Source organism: Mirounga angustirostris, unplaced genomic scaffold (assembly GCF_029215605.1).
Source record: "Mirounga angustirostris isolate CCGP_5_RB_7025 unplaced genomic scaffold, mMirAng1.0.hap1 SCAF_1, whole genome shotgun sequence".
In the NCBI taxonomy this organism is placed as follows: domain Eukaryota; kingdom Metazoa; phylum Chordata; class Mammalia; order Carnivora; family Phocidae; genus Mirounga; species Mirounga angustirostris.
Genome location: NW_026991709.1, coordinates 93,888,724 through 93,904,875, shown reverse-complemented (window position 1 = coordinate 93,904,875; position 16,152 = coordinate 93,888,724). Strand labels below are relative to the sequence as shown.

Genomic DNA, 16,152 nt, shown 5'->3' with positions numbered 1-16,152 from the left:
AGAACCATTGGACTCTAATTGCTTTGAACTAGTTTTGCAGTTTGATTTTATGTCTTGCATACCTTAGTTACAAATCTTTTGGAAAAATCTTGTGTTTACCTATGAGCATAATATCTTTCCTTGGACTTCTACTCTTATAAAATGATAATGAATATTAAATTATTTTCCTTCAGTCACAGAGCATTTTGCTTTGTAGTTGAAATAGGTGTTATGGGTAGGTCTTTTTTTTCTTTAGGCTGTTTCCCATCTAGTGTTTGACTAAAGATGTTAAATTTTTCTAATTGTGAAAAAAGACATTTTCTGTATACCGACACCTTTTATGAAACATGGTTTGACTGCTTCTTTATAGTATTCCTTGTAAGTGGACAGAAATATGGCTATTTGATGTTAATGCAACTCTGTCAAGGCTGCAAACAGTCATTTTAAAAGTTTCCTCCTAGCAAATGTTCGTTGATTTAAGTGCCTGGGTGTTTTCCCCCTCACATTTTCAGAGCTCTACTGCTTACTTCCACAGTAAGAGTATGCGTAATTATAGCTTCTGAGCTTCTTAATCACCAGTAGCACTAATACCTATTTGGGGGTATGGTAATGGTACCAAAATTGTTTTTTCAAAAATAAAAAAATGACTTAACTTTTACTACTATGATAATACCCAGGCACTCAATATTTATCCTAAAGCTCTTATAATATATGTAGTATGTCTAGTCTTAAAGACGTCTGGAGCATGGCAAGAAAGTCAGCTTCTCATTGATGTTTGTGGATTCTTACAGAATTTAGTACAAATTTTTATATATATTTGGTGGTCCCTGGGGAAAAATATCATTCTTACTATGGTTAGAAAGTGAGTTAGAAATTTCAGCTCAGTGTCTTCTACTATACAAGGTTGTATACTTTAAACAACTATAAAAATCAAAAGGCTGCCACTATCCTGACACCTCAGAAGAATAGCTGGTTGTCTTTGTTGGCTAACATTAAATATTCTTAGGCCAGAGCATGGAGGAGCTGTTTACATTAGTCAATGAAATGGTGATTTTTTTTTTTTTTTAAGGAACTTCAAGTTTGCTATGCTACTGTAAGTAGAAGCATGAAGCTTTTGGTTAATGTAGGATTTATTGTGGAGTAGATATAAATTGGCCTAACTAAGGATTGAATTAACCAGCTGAGTCCAGGTAATAAGAATAAAGCATATGTAATTGTTCTTAAAGTCAATGTATTAGATTGTTTTCACTTTTTCCCTCCCACTAACTTTAATTTTCCAACTATATGGCCTAGACAACTTGAATTGAAATAATTTGGATTTAGTCAAATACTATTCAGAAACTAATAAATTTTAATGTAACACATCAAAATTATGCAGTGGTGATGGGTTTTAATGTTTCTCCCCCCCTTTGGTTTTGCATTATAAGTACCAGTTAGTTGCTGACATAGAAAAACCATCTTTTGTAAATTGAATTTTCTTTTTTGAATCTTTATTAGGAACTGGAAGATAGCAAGTACAGTTGATTATTGTTCTTCGTGGCAGTTAGATTTTATAGTCACCACTAACACAGAATTAATGCTGAACCATTGCTCCTAGGGGAAATACAGGGCTATTGTTCTGCAAGCCTCTGGTCACATTTTTATCAACTAATCAATACATAAGCTTGTTTCAGGTGTCTGTGTTTTGTTGATTTACTAACACTGAACTTAGGGTCAGCAGCCCTGTAACTTCACGCTTGACTAAAGCTCATCTAACGCATATTATTTTCTCCATGAGGGACGTCACAGCCTTCTTGTATACCTATTACGAACATTAGACACCCTTCAGTGCTACATCTGAGGGCCATTTTGAATAGGGAAATCACCAAAGAAAGGACAAAAATGCAAAAAACGTGGCACTAACTAGAGCAAAGGATACTCATTTATGAGAGCTGAAGTACTTTGTTCAACCTCAAGTGGGAATATATGCATTGAGCAAGTCAAAATTTTCACTCCACAGGTGACCATGAAAACACCAGGAAAGTTTAAAGAGTAGGCAAACATCCAAACACCGAATCCATGAATAATGAGGCTCAATTGTACTTAATTATATTACAAAGCTATGTTATCTATCTGCCTGATCTACAGAATGTATTGCTGAATCCTGTATTTCCATAACATTTATTTAAATTTTTTAAAAGGTTTTATTTTTAAGTAATCTCTCCACCCAACATGGGGTTCAAACCCACAACCCCAAGATCAGGAGTCACACACTCCCCTGACTGAGCCAGCCAGGTGCCCCTCCATGACTTTTTTTTTTTAAGATTTATTTATTTTAGAGCATGCAAAGGGGGTGGGCGGGGCAGAGACAGAAGGAGAGAATCTCAAGAGGACTTCCCCTGAGCATGGAGCCCAACATGAGGCTTGATCTCATGGTCCTGACATGACCTGAGCCGAAATCAAGAGTTGGAAGCCTAACAAGTGAGCCACCCAGATGATCTCCCCTCCATAATATTTTAAATGCCCACTGTCTAAAACTGAATACTTAGTTCCCACCTGTTTGCTTTTACTCAGTTTCAGCAGCATTTCAGCTCTCAGTTTAATCATTCAGTAATACTGAGCACTTACTGTGTGCCAGAATTTTATTAGGCACAGCCACGAATTTGAAAATTACAGTTCTGCCCTCTTGGCCCATCGAATAGTGTGTTATGTCTTCTGGTAGGGACTGGTCAAATGTGCTGGGTATCTCTCCCCCTCCATCTTTTCTCCACCCTCTTTCCCATGAAGCTGATGAATGGACCACAGCAGTGAGCTCCTTTGCCTCCTGGCTTCTAAGTGGGTTTGGTCAAGGAGTGTCCTGGTCAGAGAGAGACAGATGGTCAGGGTATCGATCCTTTTGGCTCTGTCATCACTTCCAAACTTACCTTCACTAATTTCCTCTGATTTGCCGTTCCCTGTGCTTTTCCCTTCTGGCCAAGGGGTAATGTCAGCTCTGCTGCCACTAACCTGGGGTTGCTAAAGCTAGTGTGCTTCCTGTTACAGCTCCCTGCACCAATGCCTTTGTACAGTATCTCCTCAGAGTATCTTAATTTAAGGACCATCTGCTTCCTCTTGGAACCAAGACCAAGAAACCAAGGAGGAATTCCTAGAGAACAAATACTCCAATGAGTTTATCTCTGACAGGTCCTTGTCACCAATTATCAGAAAGGATCTCATAACTACAGAGTATGTCCTAACAGTTTTGGTAACCCATATCCTATTCTGTAGATATCTATGCAGATACTACACAAACAAATGAATTTTTCTTGGACAAACTCTTAAGCCAATGTCTGCAGCATTTAGTTGTGAGTTTATGAGTAGATCTAAATGCATTTACTCCACTCTTCCAGCCTACCCTGGGGACCCTTTGAAACGCAGTAAGTCACACGGCTTTTCCATCCAAACAGATTTTCAATCTGAGAAAGAACATCTTTTCTTAGATCTATAGTTTTAGGATTGTGCAAAAGACCTGTAATCTCTATTCTTAGCCTGGCAGTACAGAGGGCAAGAGGGCAAAGTTTCTCTGGAGTCAGATCACCACACGTTGGTCTCATTTCATGTTAAGCGAATGCCAAGATCCGTTCAACTTTTTTGTACCATGGACCCTTTTTCAGAATAATATTTCTAAGTGCAGAAAATGAAATGCATGGGATTACAAAGAAAACCAATTATATTGAAGTGTAAGTTATCAAAATATATAAATGTGTGATACAATAATAAATGTGTTCATTTAATAACACATCTAGCAAGAGGTTTAATAACCGCTCTGACCTTGAAGTAGCATAAACACTATATTGAGATCTCTGCAACAACTAATGAGATATGAAAATACCTGCTTTCTGTTATTGACAGAGTCACAGTCACTGCCTGATACAGCTCTGCATTGTTGTATTTATGCGCAAAAGAAATACTAAATTCCACTTACAGTTTAGAAAAAATAATTCTTGTTCCCATGCAAGTGCACATATCCTCTGAATTCTACCCTTAAATCTCTTGGAGGTCTGGACTCCGGGTTAAGATTCCCTGACCTAGCTAACCAGATATTGGTGGCAATATTTCAAATAGGACAATAACATTATATTCAATGGCCAATGATACTTAATACAGCATAATTTGGTATTTAATATTCACATCTCATGTCTACTTCATTAACACATATGTAGCAAATTACATGTGTGAGGTTTTATTTAAAATAGATTATACCTTGGGGTTCCTGTCTGGCTCAGTCGGTAGAGTGTATGACTCTTGATCTTGGACTTGTGGGTTTGACCCCCACATTGGGTATAGAGATTACTTTAAAAAAAGTAAAATATTCAAAATTCAAGATTATTTTTTAGGAACTTTATAAATGAGGGAAGCAGGGCACGATCTTATTCATACTGAGGTTATCTTCCAATCATGCAATAAACATTCATGAGCCATTCATTATACAATCACTGAACTCGAGCTAGTTCAGTGAGGGACAAGTGCTTATGGAAACAAGTACTTGCCACAGAGTGTACTGTGATGTCAAGAGTATCAAGGACATGCTTGTGGGATCACATAAATGTATACCCAGCCCAGACAGGGAGGATTAGGAAGAGCTTGAAGGATGAGTTGGCAGCAGGTAAAGAATAGAGGAAGGCTATTTGCGGCCAATGCAATGAGATGCACAAAATAAAAGACAATGAAGTGAGTTTGCCATGTTCCTGGAACTGAAAACAGTTCAGGTGCAGCTGGGAAAGAGATGAGTCTGGAGAATCGTGGAGTGTGACTGATGGTCGGACAGCCCAGGGAACCTGCCTGCTGCCATGCTGCCGCCATGACCATCCCTATGTGCTGCTTCACCGTAGCAAGATCGCCGACGAGTGGGAGGCCTACCTGGGGTTGCTGCAGGCCCGTACACCGAGGGGGCTGGCCCACACCGACCTGATGGAGAAGCTGCTCGAGTCTGCACGCCTGGAGAAGTGACCGTGCTGGAACCTCCCGCTGCCCTGCTGACCACAGCCACGTGGGCTCGTGTTCTCCCACTCTGGAAGGAACCATCCAGTAAAGGTCCTGGCAGGACCAAAAGAGAGAGAGAGAGATGAGTCTGGAGAGGGAAGAGGTCATGGTTTGCCTAGAATCCTTTCCTTTCGGAAATACCCATTCTCCTCTGTTGTATGCCTCATTCCATTCTAGAGTGACTGGCCAAGGAGGAGCACATGACCCAGCCCAGGCCTCTCCCTTCCTCAGGATCTGAGTTTGAAGGACCTTGGGTTGCCAATGGCTACGTTGCTTCCACATAGACAGAGCCTGTCTAGAAATAAAACTAACATGAGAAAAAGCAGGACTAGGAATGATAGATATTAATACCATCTTTAAACTCCTAAATCTAGGCCTGCCTAAAGCCAACCTTGGACTCTTCAGTTACATGAATAAACAAATTCCTCATTTTTGCTTAAGCTACTTTGAGTGAGGTTTCTGTCACTTGGAACTGAAAGGTGACCGACTTACATAGGACAGTAAATATGAACAGTGACACTGACATCCCTTTGGAGGGGAGTGACTCAAAGCAGGGAAGCAACACCATCAAATTTGCATCATGGACAACACTGACCACTAGAAATGGGCACGTCTAGAGGGAAGGAGGATGATGTGGCTATTGAAGTGACCATCACCGTCTCTGAATATTTCTAAGAATCCTCAGATTTGCATGTACTAACCACAACCCCCCTCTTGTTTCAAAATAACTTGAGATTTTTTCTTATTACAGAAAACTCAGAAAATACTCAAGAGCAAAAATAAGGAAACAGAAAACTCCCAAACCTACCCTCCAGGGACAATCACTGTTAAAACTCCTATGCATCTTTCTAAGCCCTTATGTGTGTGGCATGTGTCTGCATGTTCACAGAAGTTCGTAGACCAGTTTCTACGTACACACTGCTTTCCCTCAGTTTTAGACTAATTTGCTTGATAGTGATTTTACTTCTTATTTCCAGTATAAAGTCTCATAATTGTAAGAGGTGAGGGCGTATACTTGAAGATATGGGAAAGTTAATGATGAAATCTTCTTCTGATCCCCTTTTACATTGATCATCGAACACATTGCAATGTGGAAATCCTTGTCTGTGGTATGCATTTGGCATTCACCTAGTCTAAGGTTAACATAAGTTTGCATTTTGAAGTTTTAAGTTGAGGAACAGGAATATGATTCAAAATCATAAGCTGATCAGTGATTTGTTCTTCTGGAAAAATACTAAACCTTTGGTTTCGCACATGTTCTTTTTTCCAGATTATTGATTTTTGCATATTTGAAGTGCAAGGTACATATGGTATGATCTCATTTGCTTAATACCTTTTCCTACTTCAGTGAACATGCAGACACATGTCACACACGTAAGGGTTTAGAAAGATGCATATGAGTTTTAACAGTGACCTGATCCACCATCCCCTTTTTTTTTTTTAAGATTTTATTTATTTATTTGACAGAGAGACACAGCGAGAGAGGGAACACAAGCAGGGGGAGTGGGAGAGGGAGAAGCAGGCTTCCCGTTGAGCAGGGAGCCCAACGCGGGGCTCCATCCCAGGACCCTGGGATTATGACCTGAGCCAAAGGCAGATGCTTAATAACTGAGCCACCCAGGCGCCCCAACCAACCCTTCTTTTCTTCATTCAGCCAGCCAACACTTCCTGAACCCCTGCTAGGTACCAATGGAAATACAACATAAGGGACCTGCAGCCTCTGCCCCCAGGCAGCTCAGAGTCCGGGGAAGGAGCGAGGAAAGAGCCTCCACCATGCAAGAACAGAGAAGGTGCAGGAGATAAATTTCTATTCAAAGAGCTATGGTCTCTGGCGCTGGAAAGTTTCCAGTCTGGAGGGGGATAGGGCAACTACAAAGCCAAACCCTATGTGCCCTAGAGACAAAACACCGATGATTGTGGGACTTGGAGAGAGAGAACCAGAAGGCGAGATTGGGGAGGCAAAGAAAAGACCAATGAGATCGTGTTTGTCCAGCCAGCGAGGATTTTACAGCTGCCATCACTCATTCCCTGTTTCTTTCTTTCTTTTTTTTTTTTTTTTAAGATTTTACTTATTTATTTGACAGAGAGAGACACAGCGAGAGAGGGAACACAAGCAGGGGGAGTGGGAGAGGGAGAAGCAGGCTTCCCGCTGAGCAGAGAGCCCGATGCGGGGCTCGATCCCAGGACCCTGGGATCATGACCTGAGCCGAAGGCAGACGCTTAACGACTGAGCCACCCAGGTGTCCCTCTCTGTTTCTTTTTTGCCATCAACAGATGCTTTCCAAAACTGAGAATATTGCCCTCTAGGAGTTTACAAATCCAAGTGAAAAATAACCACTAACTGTTGGAGTAGAAAGGAAAGGGACAAAAGGATAACTCTTTGGGCCTCTGTGATAGAGGCTTCCAGCACCAAGCCATAACATCTAGGACAATATCAACTAAGCATTCCATTTCTCTCTGAAGTTTCTTGCACTTATCATAGCTCAAGTTAAACTTGCCTAAAATAAAATCCACCAGGATGCTCATTTTGTTTACCCTACTCCCACCCACCACGTTACAAAGAGGAAGCAACCCAAGACATTGTTCTAGGCTGCTGAGAACAATTCCATTTCCTTCCTGTTGGGTGCTTTTTTTTTTTTTTTTTCTTAATAGGATATGCAATTATGGGAATTTTTTTCCAAATACATTTGTGCTCTAAAACTTAATCACTGCTGGAGCAACATAAGATCCCCCGGCACATGAAGGCAGCCAAGAACTGTGCATTTAGAGAAGGCGGTTTGCCTTAATGTTGTGTGTGACAGAGGCGTCTGTATGGCTTAGTCGGTTAAGCGTCTGCCTTCGGCTCGGGGTCATGATCCCAGGGTCCAGGGACTGAGCACCGCATAGGGCTCCCTGCTCAGTGAGGAGTCTGTATCTCCCTCTCCCCCTCTGCCTGCTTGTTCTCTCTTTCTCTCTCAAATAAATAAATAAAAGCTTAAAAAATGTGTGTGACCAATTTCCTGTTGCTTTTCAATGTTCTGCTGCTAGAACAGTTCAATTGGATAATTAATTTAGAAATGTATACCTGCACAACAAATATTTTAAAACAAACTTTTAAAGTAAAGTGTATCATACCTAGAGAAAAATGTTCATATCATAAGTGCATGGCTCAGTGAATCATCACAAAGGGAACCTACCCTTGTGACATCAGTCAGACCAAGAAGTAGAACACCAGCATCTAGAAGCTCCCCATGCATCTCCCAAGCACCTGACTCCTCCTCTCCCCACAGTACTCACTTTTGACACCATGGATTAATTTTGCCTTTTTAACTTCATGTAAATGGAATCACCATATGTAGTCTTCTGTGTTGGACTTTTCAACATCATGAGATCTGTGTAGCAGCATACATTTTCTCCACCCTGACAAATAATCACATCCTAGAGGGGAGAGAGGACGACACAGATGAGTGTGAGGTTTTCCTCAGACTGGGACTCCAAGTGCAACTTCATTTCCTCATCTCCCAGTGTAACTTTGGATAAGCATAGCTGCCATTATCCACCGACGGTGGATTCCTGGCTAGAATAATAATTTCCTGAGAACTTGCTAACCATTGTAGCTCAATCCCTATTAAGAATTGCTCTGGAGGCACCTGGGTGGCTCAGTCAGTTAAGCATCCCACTCTTGTTTTTGGCTCGGGTCATAATCTCAGGGTCATGAGATGGAGCCTGCTCAGGGCTCCATGCTCAGTGGGGAATCTGTCTCTTTCCCTCTCCCTCTGCCCCTCCCCCTGCTCTCACAAGAGCACTCTCTCTCTCTCTCAAAATAAATAAATAAATCTTAAAAAAAAAAATATGGATGCACTAAGAATACAACTTCAAAATACATGAAGCAAAAACTGTTAGACTTGATAGGAGAAATACTGTCCTACAGATATAAAGACTTCAGCACTACTGTCTCAGGATAAGTAGAAAAATCAGAAAAGATGTAGAAGAGAATTACACTATTAGCCTATGTGATCTAATTTCCATCTATAGAACACTCTGTCCAATCAGCAGAATACTATCCAAGTGCACATAGAACATTCACCAGGATAAATCATATTCTAGCTATAAACCTTTTTTAAATGAATTGAAATCATACTAAATTTTCTGTCTACAGCAGAATTAAAATAGAAATCTAAAATGGAAGGTAGCTGGTAAATCCCCATATGTTTGGAAGTTAAACAACATGCTTCTAAATAACCCATGGGTCTACAAGGAGGTCAAATGAATGATTAGAAAATATTTTGGGGGTGCCTGGGTGGCTCAGTTGGTTAAGCATCCAACTCTTAATCTTGACTTGGGTCTTGATCTCAAGGTCATGGGTTCAAGCCCTGCTTTAGGCTCCATGCAAGGCATGGAGCCTATTTGAAATATATATATATATCAAACTAAATGAAAATACAGATAAAACATATCAGAATTTGGGGCATATAGCTAAAACAGTACTTAGAGAGAAATTTATAGCACTAAATGTTTATATTAGAAAAAAGAGAAAGTTTTGCTCTTTCCCATTTTGCAAGACGGTAGGTGAAAAAGCTGAGAAGCCAGATACTAAGGAGAAGAAATCTGAAGCCAAGACTGCTGATACTAGTCAAGGTTAAGAAGTATAACCTCAAGGATAAAACGTCAAGGAAGGGGAAGCCCCATTGCAGCCGAAACCCTGTCCTAGTCAGAGGAATTGACAGCTATTCCCAATCGGCTGTGTATTCCAGAAAGGCCATGTACATATGAGAGGATGTATTAAGCAGCTAAATCCAGGGTTGAAAAGAAAAAGAAGGAAAAGGTTCTTGCTACTGTTACAAAACCAGTTGGTGGTAATGAGAATGGTGGTACCCAAGTGGTTAAACTTTGCAAAATGCCTAGGTATTATCTTACTGAAGACGTGCCTCAAATGCTGTTGAGCCATGGCAAAAAACCCTTCAGTCCGCATGTGAGAAAACTGTGAGGTAGCATCACTCCTGGGACCATTTTGATCATCTTCACTGGGCACCACAGAGGAAAGAGGGTGGTTTTCCTAAAGCAACTGAGCAGTGGCTTGCTCCCTGTGACCGGACCTCTGGTCCTCAATCAAGTTCCTCTGCATAGAACCCACCAGAAATTTATCATTGCCACCTCCACCAATATTGATATCAGCAGTGTGAAAATCCCAAAACATCTCACTGATGCTTACTTTAAGAAGAACCACCCACATAACCCCAGACACCAGGAGGGTGAGATCTTCCACACAAAGAAAGAGAAATATGAAATTACAGAGCAGTGCAAGGTTGATCAGAAAGCTGTGGACTTGCAAATTATGCCAAAAATCAAAGCCATTCCTCAGCTTCAGGGCTACCTCCACTCTGTGTTTTCTCTCACAAATGGAGTTTATTCTTACAAATTGATGTTCTAAATTTCTTGCAAAGAACCTAATTAAATAACTGATCCATAAAAAAAAAAGACAAAGAAAAAGAAAGGTTTCAAATCAATGATCTAAGACTCTACCTTAAAAAACTAGAAAAAAAAATTAAGCCCAAAGCAAGTAGAAGGAAACCATAAAGAAAAAAGGGATATCAATGAAAACAGTATAGTAAAATCAATGAAACCAAACAAGTTATTTAAAAGTATTTAAAGTGGGTACACTTCTAGTGAAATGCAAGAAAAAAAGAAATCAAGAAACAAACGACAAATACCAGACGCCTATGGACATTAAAGAGATAGTAAGAGAATATTGTGAACCATTTTATGACAATAAATTTGATAAATTAGGTGAAATAAAATGCCCTGAAAAATACAAACAATCAAAGCCCATTCAGAAGGAAATAAATAGGGGTGCCTGGGTGGCTCAGTCGTTGTTAGGCATCTGCCTTCAGCAAAGGTCATGATCCCAGGGTCCTGGGATCGAGCCCCGCATCGGGCTCCCTGCTCTGCAGGGAGGCCTGCTTCTCCCTCTCCTACTCCCCTGCTTGTGTTCCCTCTCTTGCTGTGTCTCTCTCTGTTAAATGAATAAACAAAATCTTAAAAAAAAAAAAGGAAATAAATAACCTGAATATTCTTATATCCCTTTTTAAAAACTAAATTTGTATTTAAGAACTTTCCCATAAAGAAAATTTCAGGTTCAGATAGTTATACTCATAAATTTAAAAATGTTAATACTTTATGATTCCCTTTATATAATATTCTCACAATGCAAAACTACAGAAATGGAGAATGGACTAATGGTTACCAGGAGACAGGGATACTGGTTGCATATAGAAGGGTAGCACAGGGGAGTTCTTTTGTGGTGATAAAACGGTCTTATATCTTGATTGTGGTGGTAGTTACATGAATCTATGTGTAAGATAAAATTGCATAGAACTATACACACAGGGGCACCTGAGTGCTCAGTGGTTAGGCGTCTGCCTTCAGCTCAGGTCCTGATCCTAGGGTCCTGGGATTAAGCCCTGCATTGGGCTCCCTGCTCAGTGGGTGGCCTTCTTCTCCCTCTCCCTCTGCCTGCTGCTCTGCCTGCTTGTGCTCTCACTCTCTCTCTTTCTGTCAAATAAATAAATAAAACCTTTAAAAAAAAAAAAAAAGAACCATACACACAAACACAAATGTATGTTAAAAATGGTGAAAACCAAATAAGATCTGTAGCCTAATTAACAGACTTATACCAATGTTATTTTCCTTGCTTTGATATTGCACTACAGTTATACCTTTGGGAGAAACTGGGGGAAGAGTACAAGGGACTCTATGTATGCTTTTGCAACTTCCTGTAAGACTATAATTATTTTAAAATAAGTTATAAAAAATGAACTGTGCATTAGTGAGCTGTGGAACAACTTTAAGTAGTCAAATATGTGTATAATTGGAATCCCTGAAATATGAGAGAGGGCAACTGAAAGAACATAGGAAGAATTAACGACCAAAGTTTTCCAAGTTTGATGAAAACTTTAAACCTACAGATCAAAAAGTCCCAACAAACCCCAAGCACAAGAAACGTGAGAAGTAGAAAAAAACCCAAAAAACCTACACCAACGTATAGCATAATCAAAGTGCTCAAAACCAGGGATAAGGAGAAAATCTTAAACACAGGAGTAGAAAAAACACATTGCATACAGAGAAACAAAAATAGAGATGACAGTAGATTTCTTATCAGAAGCAATGCAAGTGAAGGCAACAAAAGCGAAAACAACTAAGTGGGACTGCGGCAAACAACAAAGCTTCTGCACAGCAAGGGAAATCATCGATGATATGAAAAGGCAACTTCCTGGATGGGAGAAAATATTTGCAAATTATATATCTGATAAAGGGTTAATATCTAAAATATGTAAAAATCTCATACAACTCAATAACAAAAAAAATCAATCTGATTAAAAGAATGGGCAGAGGATCTGAATAGGCATTTTTCCAAAGGAGACAAATGGATGGCTAAAAGTTATATGAAGCACTGTACGTTAACTAACTAGAATTTAAATAAAAGCCTGAAAAAAACAAAACAAGAGGTACATGAAAAGGTGCTCCACATCACCTATCATCAGGTAAATGCAAATCAAAACTGCAATAAGATATCACTTCACACCTGTCAGAAAGTCAAAAAGATAAGAAATAACAACTGTTGGCGAGGATGTGGAGAAAAGTGAACCCTTGTGCACTGTTGGGAATATAAATTGGTACTACAACTATGGAAAACAGTATGAAGTTTCCTCAAAAAATTAAAAATACAACTACCATATGATCCAACAATTCCACTTCTGAGTATTTATCTGAAGGAAGTGAACATACTCACTTGAAAAAGACATCTGCACCCCCACTTCCCTTGCAGCATTATTTACAATAGCCAAGACATGGAAGCAATCTAAGTGCCCATCAATGGATGAATGGATAAAGAAGACATGGTATATATAAATACAATGGAATATTATTCAGCCATAAAAAAGATGGGGCGCCTGGGTGGCTCAGTTGGTTGGGCGACTGCCTTCAGCTCAGGTCATGATCCTGCAGTCCCGGGATCAAGTCCCACATCGGGCTCCCTGCTCAGTGGGGAGTCTGCTTCTTCCTCTGACCCTCCCCCCTCTCATGCTCTCTCTCTCTATCTCATTCTCTCTCTCAAATAAATAAATAAAATCTTTAAAAAAAAAAAAAGAACACCTGCCATTTGCAACAACATGGACGAACTTTGAGGACGTTATGCTAAATGAAATAAGTCAGACAGAGAAAGACAAATACTGTATGAGCTCACATGTGGGATCTAAAAAAAATAAAATAAGAACCTGAACTCAGACGCAGAGAATAGATTTAGTCATTGCCAGAGGCAGACGGTGGAGTGTGGTTGAAATGGATGAAGGTGGTCAAAAGGTACAAACTTCCAGCTATCAAACATAGTTGTAGAGATGTAATGTACAGTATGATGACTATACTTAGTAATATTCTATTGTATATTTGAAAGTTGCTAAGCGAGTAGATCACAAGGAAAAAAATGTTACTATGTGTGGTGATGGATGTTAACGAGATTTATTGTGGTGATTCTTTCGCAATTCCATACAAATATTGAATCATTATGCTATCCACCCCAAACTGTTTCAATGTTATATGTTAATTGTAATTATATCCCAATTAAAAAAAGAAATAGTTTAAGTGAAAAGATAGTGGAGCAACACCATTAAAATACTGAAATAAAATACTGTTGACAGAGAAACCTATCACCCCAGTGAAAATATCTTCCAAGAGCCAAAGAAAATACTTTTTTCAAACGTACACAAGCTGAAAGAATTCATTACCAACAGACCCACGTTGCAAGAAATGTAAAAGGAAAATGGTGCCAGATGGAAGCATAGATCCACACAAAGAATGAAGAACACCAAAAATGGCAGCAGTTCTCAACATCTGGTCTGGGGACTGCTGGTTGTCCCCCTCCAGGAGGTCTGCAGGTTCTAATTATTTTCCTAATAATGCTAATATGTTCCTGCCCTTCCGTGCCCATTTTCTCGAAGTGTACAGTGGAGTTTTCCAGTGTGATATGGCAGAGCAAAAATACACAGGCAGAAAAGAAATTCTAATTTTCTTCTATGAAGCTAGACATTGAAGAGATTTGTTAAAAATAGTACGGATATATTTTGGAAAACATATTTATGTGATTCAGGTTAACCTGTAATCTCTTTCATTGTTGTCTTAAAATTAATTATTTTTTTTACTTCCTGCTTTTCAAATGTTCAATGCAGTGAGTGATCCACAGAAGCAGAAGCTTTTCTAGCATCCTCAATCATTTTTAAGATTAGTTAAGGAATTCTGAGACCAAAAAAAAAAAAATGTGAGGGTGCTGTCCAGAGCAGTTTAGCATGTAAAGGCCCTTGACGAAGATGATGAAAATGAGGGTTTGGTGACACAAGGAGCCGTGTGGTGAGAAAAGGGATGAAGGAAAGGCTTTAGAAACGAGGCAGCCAGCATAAGACCCAGAAAACCCAAGCTGGAGGTTTGCACAAAATAAAGGAAGGGCAAAAGCTTTGAGATTGTATCCGGGGTGTAAATCACTTACCTGCTCACTGTGGACCCCTTATGCCTGGCAAATATAATTGCCCGGCAACTTCAGCAATGAGTTGTTTGAGACACAGATATGATTGCCGATTGCGGCTGCATTTAATAATACTATCATTTAAATTGCATCGGGGGCGCCAGGCTGGCTCAGGCGGTAGAACATGTGACTCTTGATCTCAGGGTTCTGAGTTCAAGCCCCCTGTTGGGCATGGAGCCTGCTTAAAAACAAAACAAAACAAAACAAAAACTTAAAAAAAAAAAAAAGTAAGTAAATAAATAAATAAATTGCATCGGCACATAGGGACACTGTCCTCGTCCCTGGCGGAATCGACATTCACAGTTACCTTTCCACCATCCCGCATCCATTTTCCTTTAAAGAAACTGCACGCTTGCAGAAGGCTAGAGTGTGGGACTTTGGATTCAGGTAACCCCGGACTCAAAATCCCCCCAGTCCGGCCTCCCCCTAGACATCACGATGTGAGATGTTATGCATTTCTAGCTCGAACCGCTGAAGATGTTGGCCTGGGAAACAGGAGAGCGCGGGCCCCGCCCCAGGGTGCCTTCTCCCCCTACAGCCCGCTGTTTGAGCTCCAGCTTTTCCCATGAATCTCAGAGCCACACGGACTCTGCCTCTCAGTTCATTTTCCCTCAGCCCCCTCCTCCCTTGCACTTGTCACGGTCCAACGGTTTTACTACAGGGTTGATTTCTGTTGTTTGCGGCTAAAGTGACTGTGGGTGATCTCAAAACAAATCAAGCCCCAAGCACTTCATGGAAAACCCTCCCTATGTGATGCTTCATCTTCCCAGTTGAGGGACTACTCTGACTTGTATGAGCCCAGAGCAGTAAGAAGTCAATACCACATAACCCCAGAAGGCAAGTAGCATTTGCCCAGGAGGCCGTGGGGAATTTTCCACCCTTCTGAAATGGAGAGTTCGTGAAAATATCTATCCCTAACTTCCAAGTCCCAACATTTGCAAAGGCTCTCTCTGAGTCCTGGACTCCACGTATAAATCTGGTCACAGGTTCCAGAGAATTAATACATCTCAGGAGCAGCTTTCAACCAACTGTTGGGGACTCGTAGATAACTATTCCAGTTCCCTCATCCTGCAGGATAGTTTTGTTAAAGATCCTCTCTCTCTCTCTTTTCATTGAGAAAAAATTCACATGCCATAAAACTCACACTTTATAAAGATTAGTTATTTGAGAAAAGGGGAGGGAGAAGCAGATTCCCTGCTGAGCAGGGGGCCCAATGCGGGGCTGGATCCCAGGAACCTGGGATTCCAGAACATTTTCATCACACCAAAAAGAAACCCTATACCCATTAGTAGCCACTCCCCATTCCACCCTCCCTCTAGCCCCTAACAATCACTAATGGACCTTCTGTCTCCATGGATTTGTCTTTCTAGAAATTTCAAATAAATGGAATCATGTAATATGTGGCCTTTCATGATTGGCTTCTTTCACTTAACATGTGTTCAAGATCCATTCATGTTGTAGCATGTATCAGTACTCCATTCTTTTCTTTACTGAATAATATTCCATTTTATGGATAGACCACATTTTGTATATGCGTTCATCAACTGATGGGCATTTGCATTGTTTCTGTTTCATTTGGCTGCTATGAACATTCATGTACAAGTTTTTGTGTGGACATGTAT

The 16,152-nt window shown here is 40.2% G+C and overlaps 1 pseudogene; it reads left to right on the top strand.

Moving 5' to 3' along the window:
- The first annotated feature begins 9,529 nt into the window (after positions 1 to 9,529).
- Positions 9,530 to 10,744, top strand: LOC123862892 (large ribosomal subunit protein eL6-like; annotated as a pseudogene).
- Positions 10,745 to 16,152: the final 5,408 nt, after the last annotated feature.